Genomic DNA, 10,620 nt, shown 5'->3' with positions numbered 1-10,620 from the left:
GTTCAGAGAACGAAGGAACGTCTGTCCACATCACAGCTCCTCTGGTGTTGTTTCTCCTGTCAGACGCGTGGCGCTGATCAAAGTCGCCGTGTTGCTTCTTAAACGCTGCTGAGATGAAACAGAAACATCTCCGCGGATCGACTCTGCACGGCAGTAACCGACTTCACGGGTGAGAAATTGCTCTGGAGCTGCGAGCGGCGCTTTCTAAAAGCAGCAGCCGGCCCGCTCTGACTGCTGGCTACAACACAGCATGTTAAATACACGTCTGCTGCAAACTGGAGCATGACTGCTGCACACTAATGTGCATCACTTTGTCACCAGCCGCCGCCTCGGGACGCTCTGAGATCAGACACGTGGGTCCTCCTGCAGAGGAGCAGAGAGCCGGTCTGCTCAGAACCCGGTCAGAACTCCAGTTTCTGATGGAAACAGTCAGTGATTAGTGGAAGAAGAGCTTTAAAAAGATCCAACTTCACCCAGACTGGATTAGAAACGTTTTCCATCAAAATGTACTTCCTGGTACGCGACACAAATACATGAACCTGCAGCAGCTCTGGGGAACGCTGGCTTCCTGCTGAAGAGGATGAAGAGGATGAAGATGATGATGATGATGATGATGATGATGGAATAGTAGGAGATCAACCTGTTTATCAGACGAGAACTCCAAAGAGAAATTAAAAAAACAGATTCTTAGACCAAACTTCAGTTCTTGGATTTACCAGGAGGCTTCATACAAAATCCTACGTCCAAACCACTGACTGTATATGAGAACTGGACTGAGTGGCCCCGCCCCCCCAGTGTTCCAAACAGGAAGAGAAATAAACACTCAGTCCAGTTGTCACATACAGACGATGGTTCCACCACAGGAAACTCACCTCATGCAGGGGCAGATCTACAGGTGTGCTAGACTCCTCCCCTTCTCTACAACTTTACCTGCAAACAACAAAACACCTGAAGGCCAGAAACACTCTGAAGATCCATCCTCACCTAACCCTAACCCTAACCCTAACCCTAACCTGCTTCCATTCAGCTCCGAGTCGCTAGAGTCCTTTCAGGCGGGACTGAAGACTCACCAAAGAAACAACCATCAATCATTTATAGATTCCATCTTTAAAAGTCTAAAAGAGAGTAGGGGTGTTGCGGATCACGGATTATCCGTGGTCCGTACGGATCAGAAGCCACGGTTCGGGACACGGTTCGGACACGTGTGTACCGCGGACCACTCCGACCCCCACCCCCAGCGAGCGCACACACCTTGGGCTCTCATAATTTTAATCATTGTCCGTTCACATCAATGAAATTCTGTCAAATTCCTGTAAATCCTCTTTGTTTTGACCAGCGCTGAAGTAACAGCTTCACGGTTATTTCTTAAAGTCTGTTCCTGAATCTCCCGCTGCGTGTGGGCGGAGCTTTCAGAGCTTTTCCTGCATAGAGAATTTGGTGTCGGCCGCCACCAGCTCCTGGAAAAGGGGGGATGTGGCTGATTCTAGGAGCCCAGACTGAGAGAGAGTCCACGGAGACCCGAATGATGACAAAATGATACAACAGAAAAAATAATTTCAGTAAACCAATAACCAATATATAATCGCAAATATTTTGATTTTAATGTCAAGGTAACAATAATTATATATTTTGTTTTGGAAACATCGTCTGTGGACCCCCCTTCCTCTTAATTGAAAATGGTTCGGTCCGACTGGACTATTCTTCCACAGCTGTTTGTTACCGTCAGACCCACAGAGTTTAAGGGAGAGAAGACACGCTTTAAAATCAGGAGTTTAAACACCTGATTTAGAGGAGAACCTCCGTGAAAAAAGAAAAAAGGAGACAGTCTGTCTATTGCCGCGCGGAAAGGAGAGAGTGCTCGTAAACGGACAAGGGGGCGGGGCCATGAATTTGAGGGTTTCTTCTGAAGCTTTTGTATGGAGCTTCAAACTAGAATAATTTGTTGTTTTATTGTGTATCAAAATTAGGCTTGTTAGTTACATTTCTGTTTTATAATGAGGTGATCTATAGTAAAATATGTAAATTGAAAGAATGTTCAATAAAGTTACATAATAATAATAATAAAATAAACTTGTTAAGGTATACAAATCTGAAGTCCCCACGAGACACCACCACCTTATTTTAAGCCAGGAAAAACCCTGCAGCTTCCGTCACAAACTTTACTCAACTTGACGCGGATGGATAGATATCAGGTTTATTTAATGTTAAGACCTGAATAAAAGCATCAGTACACGTTTCAATTTCTGGATTCAAAGAATACATCCGTAATGGACATGATTTTATGGCAAGCCAAAAAGATCACCAGGAAAAGCGGGTGCAACAGTGCCACGTTTTACAGATAATTATTATTATTTTAAATATTTAAATGTCCCCATTTGGCGAGTGGGATCAGAACATTTGTATTTCAAGTGAACACCAGATAGATTTGGTATTTTCAAAACTATTTTTAAGCATTCTTTTCTCTGTTTTTGTAGATTTGTATGTATTCAGAAACTACAAGTTTTAGCATTTTGCTTGTGTTCAAACTTTAAAGATTTTTTGTTTTAATAAATAGGCCTCAGTGAGCAAAAGTTTTGAACTTTTGTGTAAGGGAAGTACTTTATATTCATTTTGAATATATGATTTGAAACGTTTCCAAAAATTAATTTAGCTTTCATGTTGTTGTTGTTGTTGTTGTTGTTGTTGGTGGTGTTTTTTTTGTTGTTTTTTTTTTTAACTTTTTACTGATCCGAAAAGTGATCCGAACCGTGACCCTAAAACCGTGACACGATCCGAACCGTGAGTTTTGTGATCCGCAACACCCCTAAAAGAGAGTCAGCAAGACGTTATGTCTAGGGAAGGGTCATGGAGAGGAGAGCAATGCAGGTTTCCATGACAACGGATGGTTTTGGTTCAGTCCAAAGGAGTCCTCGGCTCAGGCAGACTCAGTTTCTGCCTGATGTCCGGGTGTTGAGTTATGGAGGAATGTTCACTGATCAGGTCCATGTTCCTCCAAGTCGAGTCGTAATTCACTCCAAGATGGTTTCCAGGGAGACTTCGATGTGACACGCGAGCAAACCGAGCATCGACCCTGATCTCCGATCCGATCAGTTTGATCCCTGAAACCTTCAGCTACAGTTTTTCATCAAACACATCCAGCTAAGTTTGAGCTGCCGTTCCAAACGTCCCCAAGATTCACCATCTGCTGTCCGTGTTCACATTACGTGGGCAGAGGTGGGACCAAGTCATTGTTTTCCAAGTCTGAGTCAAGTCCCAAGTCAAAAGCAGTCAATTCTCAAGTTCAGTCTCAGGTCAAGACCAGCAAGTCTCAAGTTAAGTCAATATTCTCAATATACTTTTTAATCCGTGGATTTGGGGGAAAATAGAGTAGCAAGTCTTTCCGAGTCAGAGGTCTGAAGTCCAAATCAAGTCACAAGCTATAGATATTAAAAGTCTAAAGTCGTCAAATTCATGACTCAAGTCTGACTCGAGTCCACAGGGTTTCCTGCACCCCCCCCCCGTATGCGGCGCTCTTCACGGATCATCCCTAAAAACAAACGCGGCGGTTTCCCGCTCACGTTCCTGGCGAGGAATGTATGAAATTCATTTGCAGCATCTTCGCCCCTGAAATAAGGTCACCCCCCCCCCCTGCTTTGTGGGGGCGCGGGGTTGATGCAGCCGAGCGTCCGGCTCTCAGCCTGATAAATATGCGCTCAGACTTCCGTGGCGTTCCTTGTCTGCTCCACGTTCACTCTGTAAGTGAGAATAATCTGCAAACTATTAGCTGGGATATAATCCGTCCTCCTCCGCCGCCGTTATCGAGTCTCTCCACGCAGCAGCTGGGGGGGGGGGACTTCAGAGGGGGGATTTATCAGAGCGCTGCACACCTGCAGGGCAAACGTCTGGCGTGTACGCTGCCAGCACGCCGCCTTTAAAGCATTTCCAATCCGGACGGGATCACGTCCGTTTCTGATCAGAACCTGTTTGATTTTTTGATTTCATGTTCTCATTCTCGAGGGGGAGGGGTCAGGTGAGTTCAGTCAGATGAGTTCAGTCAGATGAGTTCAGTCAGGTGAGTTCAGTCAGGTGAGTTCAGTCAGGTGAGTTCAGTCAGGTGAGTTCAGTCAGGTGAGTTCAGTCAGGTGAGTTCAGTCAGGTGTTACAGCAGGTGAACAGTTTCCCTCCAAACAAACAACAAGCTGAAAAAAGTCTGTTTTTCCACTTTTTTAGCATCCCTTCAAAGTCGTGCTTTTAGCACAGCGCCCCCTGGAGGGCGGAGCACATTGGTCGTCATGGAGACGGAGCAGGAAGTCCGAAGAAAATAATCTTAAATGTTCCGAGCTCTTCAGGAGGAAATGAAACGTCTCGTAATCCTTATGACGGTTTTTAAAACGTTACCATGGAAACCTTCTACAGTCGGAGGTAAAACTGATGATCGGATGTATGCAGTGACTGTATGTGAGAACTGGACTGAGTACACCCCCCCACTGGTTCTGTGAGGTGATGCCTTCTCCACCAGAACCTGTCTGAAGAGACTGGAACGGTTCTGTTGGAGATTCAGGTGTTCGTCTTTTATATGGGCGGAGCCTCATCAGCCCCTCCAAGTCTCCACATCAGAGCTGATTGAACGTTTGGGTCGTGATGTTCACAGAACGGGTCATCCATTGGACCTTAGAGAGATGCGCCTGCGCAGACGGCATCAGAGCAGATGATGCACACCTGAGGAGGAGTTCACCTGTGAGCAGAGGAGGGGAGGAGCCTCACCTGGTCAGTAAGAACAGAACTGTGATAAACGAGTGTCTGCTGTTCAAATGTTTAACATTATCTGATCTAACTGGAGTGAAATGATCTCATCCTGATCCGTTTCTGCTGTTTCACACGTTCTCAGAGGAACCACTGAGAGGAGCTCCGCCCACATCCCAGCGGTTCTGGTTCTGATGCTTTTATTGTGAAAGGATCAGGACCAAAGACAGCAGCTTCCTGTCATGGCTGGTCCAGAGATCTGAGGACGGTCGAGTCGGCCTACTTCCTGTTTCAAGGACAGCTTTAACATCGACCCCAACGCTTCTCTTCCTCCAGAGGGGGGCACTGTGGGGCTGCAGGCCTCGCCTCCGAAGGCCCCGCCCCCCACGGAGCTGATCAGGCTGATCAATTATGAATGACGTTGACCCAGAGTTTCACCTTCCTCTGATTGGAGCTGAACGTGGAGGCGGGGCTTAATCTGTCAGCCAGAAAAGCCTCTCAGGGATGTAGAGAGGTTTTATTTTCCGGATCAGTTCACCAGAACCACATGAAGATCCAGAAGACGAGGAGCTCTCTGGAGATCTCCAGTCGTTCTCCTCATCAGAACAGTTTGTCGTTCTTTGGTCGTCTTGGTAACAGACTCACCTGAACAGGTACACACTAAAACCGTCTCCACAGTGGCGCTTGGAGCAGGAAGCGTTTCTTAAGGTGGAACTAAAGGTTCCTTCTGTAGGAACATGTGTGTCCGGCGCGACTCCGCCCCCTTTGTGCTGCGGCAGAAAGCAGACTGTGTGCGTTGGCTGTTGTGGTATTACTCCTCAGAGAGTTCAGGTCATTCATCTCTCAGCCTTTTTTCTGCTGAACTGCAGCATCCGTCTTCTGTGTGTGCACGTGCACGTGCATGTGCATGTGCACGTGCACACACAGAAAGCATGAGCGCAGCAGCAGGAAGTATGTGCTGAGTGCGCTCCAGCTCTGAAAAACTCCACTTACACGCTGAAATGTGTTGTTAGGCCGGCGCCGCGTGAATACAGAGAAGAGCAGAGAAACACTCACTGCTGACCTTTGGGCGACCTCAAAGCGGCGCTGCGGCGACGCCCCCCTCGCCACTCCTGCGCCTCGAAAAGCTTCCTTTCAGGGTTTGTTTTTCAGATGACATAAAAGCTGTGGAAATGAAAAACCCTCAAATCAACATCCAAACCGGCTTTGGGTAATCGTCCTCCTCGAGGTCGTGACCCCACCGACTCCCAGAGTCACGCCGACACGGCGTCACGCCATCACGCCAACACGCCCAGCTCTCTGTTCCGGACGCCCATCAACCAATTCTCAGAAAAGTCTTCAGATTCAAGGAGAAGAGGATTTCGAGACCCGCAGTGGGAGGAGCCTAACACCACTGATGGTCACGGTCAGACTGTCAGAGGACGGGTCCGAGACGATGCAGAATCTTCTCTGTCCTTCAGCCCGTCCAGGTCCAGAGGCGGCAGACGGAGTTCTGGGAGGAACAGAAGGAACTCGTCAGAAATTTTGGAGTTCTGTTCCACCGGTTCTGGTTCTGATCTGACGTAGAAACAAGTTCTATTTACCAACACCGAGTCTTTTCTAAGGATCCTCAAAGAAACTGGGCCCAGTTGGTACCAGTACTGTCATATCCAGTACTACCAGTACTGGTGTATACGGCACTACCTGACAGATGTATCCAGTACCACCAGTACTCTCGTATCCAGTATTACTGGGAGAGATGTATCCAGTACTACCAGTACTCTCATATCCAGTACCACCAGTACTCTCGTATCCAGTATTACCGGGAGAGATGTATCCAGTACTACCAGTACTGTACACAAACATTTGGCCCTTCGCTTCAGACGTATCAATCACTTGCATTCTATTCAGTTTTGTTGTATATTTCTAGCCAATCATTTTACCTTTCCAGTGATTGTGGGCGAGCTTATATAAGAATGGGTGTGGCCACGAGGATGGGTGGAGCTTCAGTCTAAATGCAGAAGGAGGAGTGAGTGAAAGTTGTTTGAATTTCATCAGAAAACATTCTGATTCAGCGACTACAAGACTACAAGGCTCTGAAAATGACGGTTGTCATGGCGATGAGCGTTTGAAGATGGAGATCAGTGCAGAAGGAACTAAAGCATCTTAGGAATTTTCAGGCACTTCATCACTCTTCAGGTGTTTTTCTTGGAAACACCATTTAGGCACCAGAACATTTTAAAACCACCAGAAAAAACCTCCAAACTGAACTCATTCTTCATCTTTGAGACAGACTGAAGGACCATTTCCTGTTTTTGGGGGCGGGGCTACCTCCCTTTGAGAAGAGCAGATTGAACAAGAGAAGGACAGAAAAATGCTGATGCTAAACCATTGATGTAAGACCTTTCCTCTGGTGGGTCACAGATGAGGGCCGGTGGTTTTGGTTTGACGTTGAGCTCTGGATGAGCGATCGCAGCAGATCCACGGTACCAGAGTCCTCTGAGCCGGGTCTGGACCACATCAGCAGGCCCAGTGTGGAACTGTGTGGAGGTTGAGTCCTGGTTCTGGTTCTAACATCTTCATCAGTGGATCCATCGTCCTCTTCACGGTTCAGAACGGAGCGATCATAGACATCCGGACCCAAACGGGCTCTGCTACAGAATCATTTAGTTTGTCCTAAATGACTGAAATGTGTTTTCAGCCAAAGTTCAGAGTGAGCAGCTGTCGGTGTCAGATTACACTCGTGGTGGAGGCCGTACCAGGATATATCCATGTCAATGATCCAATGTTACCTCTGGAGCACTAAAGAACACTTTCTTTAGGAGTTATTTTTGTGAACTATTTTTATACCTAGAAGTAAAACAACGTGATCTCTGAGGCTCCGCCTTTCACTCTCCGAGGGTTCCACCCACTTCATGATGTCATCATGGAGCCGGCGTGTAATGAGGGGACATTTATTATTGTTATACTAGCTCGAGCTGCTAGCTTTGTGGAGAAAGTGTTGGTGTTAGCCTGGGGGCGGAGCAGACTCTTCCTGAAAGGTGTGGTCTCACTCTGTGACATCATCACGCGAGGACCCACTCGTTTTGGTGGGTATGGGAGGTTCTTCATAGAGAGGAATGAACAGAACCATCTAATCTCTTTAAAGCAGGAAAAGATTCTTCACCTCAGATTTTCTTTGGTCTGATGTTCTGATGGTGTTCTGGTGTTCCACAGAACTGATCTGTCGGACTCTCCTTTCTACAGAGAAGTTCCTGAATGAGTGCACACAAGCTCTGGTGTTTCTGACGTCATCCTATCAAAACACTCTCTAAGTGTGTCCTGGAGGAGGAGCTTAAGGAGAGAAACCGCTCCCGTTTGGATGTGACGATCAGCTAGAAAATGAGGACGATGTGGAGGTAAATCAGATGATCTGACCATCATGACCCAGTGGTCCGGACATGTGGGTTCTAAGACCTTCTTTTGGTCTGGATCAAAGCAGATCCAGTATTTTAACATCTGGTTGAAGGAACTCCCAAATATTTGAGACTATACTTCCGTTTCCGTCTGTCTGTGGATCCTCCTGACGTCTTCAGGATCTCTGCTGATGAATCATCTTTTATTGTGGCGGTCTTCAGGGACGGTGTTTCCTTTATAAACTCAGCCGAAACACGGATCTGTGAGGACAGATCCGCAGAACCGACGGTCAGAGAAGCTCCTCGCTTCCTGATCAAATGTTTGACCTCATGAGGAGTTTCCTGCTGGGGTGGATGTTTGTGGAGCTCCTGAACTGGAGATGCAGACGAGCAGCAGCCAGAAATCTCAGCCTCTTCGGCTAATTAACTGTGTTTGCTCCTTTAATTTCCCAGGGTGCCGCAGTGCAGATGGTCAGCACAAACTGTTCAATCAGCCGGTCTGCCAGCGCTGGTTCAGGGCGTGCACGTTTACACATGCACGCTCGCTCACACATGCACGTTGGTGCACAGGTCAGCGCTCCAGAGTTCATCCAAAGATCAGTTTCAGACCAGAAAGTTTTAGAGTTTGAATCGAAACAGAAAACAGACGGAAGTTTATAGACAAAGATTTCAACTGTTGACGTCTTCATCACAACCGTCCTCATGGTGGAAACGGGAAAAATGGTCAAACCGGGCCGGGACACATAGACGCTCAGTGAACCCGGCCCGGCCCGGCCCGGCCCAGGTTCAGTATCATTGAGGATTCTGAGGGAAACAGGATCTGATGGATCTGGATCATCTCCATGATCCTCCAGAGACCAGCCAGAACCAGACTGGAGGACTTCAACTTGTAGAGGAAAATATTTGGTTTGAAAAAAATATATGAATATATTTTATATATAATATAATATATATTCTTACAATCAGAGAATAAACGAGAGTCTGAAACAAATACTGTGAGATCTTAGTTCTGATGGTGATGATGATGAAGATGATGATGATGATGAAGATGATGATGAAGATGATGATGATGATGAAGATGATGATGAAGATGAAGATGATGATGATGATGGTGATGATGATGATGATGATGATGATGAAGATGAAGATGATGATGATGATGATGATGATGATGATGAAGATGGTGATGATGATGAAGATGATGATGAAGATGAAGATGATGATGATGATGGTGATGATGATGATGATGATGATGATGAAGATGATGATGATGATGATGATGATGATGATGAAGATGAAGATGATGATGATGATGATGATGATGATGATGATGATGATGATGATGATGATGATGAATCTCACACGTCATCCTGATCCTGAGGATTTTCTTCAAATATCAAATACCTTTTAAATATCTCCTGGTTGTTTCTCTGAGGTCTTCAGATCTGACCTGGACTGGTTTCAGTCCCATACCATCACACTCCCACCTCCATGTCTGATTCTGAAACGATGTCTGGATGTTTGTGGACGTTCTCCTTCCAGAACGTTCCTCGTGTTTCATCAGAGCATCAGTCCAGGACTTCAGTGTCCTAATGGATCCATATTTGACCTTTGACCTGCGCTAAGTCCAGGTGCAGATCTCTCCATCACCTCCTCCCCAGATCCTCTTCGAGTCCTCCTGGAGTCCTCCTCGAGTCTTCTCCAAGTCCTCCTCGAGTCCTCCTGGAGTCCTCCTCGAGTCTTCTCCAAGTCCTCCTCGAGTCTTCTCCAAGTCCTCCTCGAGTCCTTTCCCGGTCCTCCCCGAGTCCTCCTCGAGTCTTCTCCAAGTCCTTCCCGAGTGCTCCTCGGGTCCTCCTCGAGTCCTCCTCGAGTCTTCTCCGAGTCCTCCTTCAGTCCTCCTCGAGTCCTGGAGTTCTTGGACTTTATTCTGGTGGTTTTCCTCTGAATCGACTCTAACTGACGTCTAAAGTTCTGAAGGATGTCTCGTCCCGTCCTGATGAACCCCCCCCCCCCCCTTTGATGTCATAACTTTGTGGAAGGACACAGTCGATTGGGGGGACGGGGGATGGGGGGGGGTCGAGCTGTAAGTCTTTATTTTTAGTCGACAGAAGGACGTCTAAAACAGACCCACTTCCATCTGATCGTTAGCCAATTATATCCGACCTGCTCTCCCAGGACCCCCCCCCCCCCTTTCCCCCTCAGATGAGGGGGGGGTCCCCCTCCTTTTGGAGCGGCCTAGTTACCGGCATCAGGATGTGGCGTTCAGGTAACGACACGAACTATCTATTTCAGTTTGATCAGTGTGTGCAGACGCTCACGCACAGCTCGTGCACGCCCGCTGTGCACGAGCTGTGCACAGCAGTGTTGGTTTAGGGAGGTTCTGAAGGTTCTGCTGAGTCTCTAGAACCTCAGATCTTGGAAGGAAGCGGGTCAGAACGTGGTTCTGATCCGTCCTCAGAGTGAAGCCGCTGCAGTGAAACGAGAATCCAAACGATGGTAAAGATGCTCCCCCCCCCCCCCCCCC

The sequence above is a fragment of the Oryzias melastigma genome, linkage group LG12 (assembly GCF_002922805.2).
Source record: "Oryzias melastigma strain HK-1 linkage group LG12, ASM292280v2, whole genome shotgun sequence".
In the NCBI taxonomy this organism is placed as follows: Eukaryota; Metazoa; Chordata; class Actinopteri; order Beloniformes; family Adrianichthyidae; genus Oryzias; species Oryzias melastigma.
The sequence above is the reverse complement of the archived record's forward strand: the minus strand, read 5'-3'. Positions refer to the sequence as shown.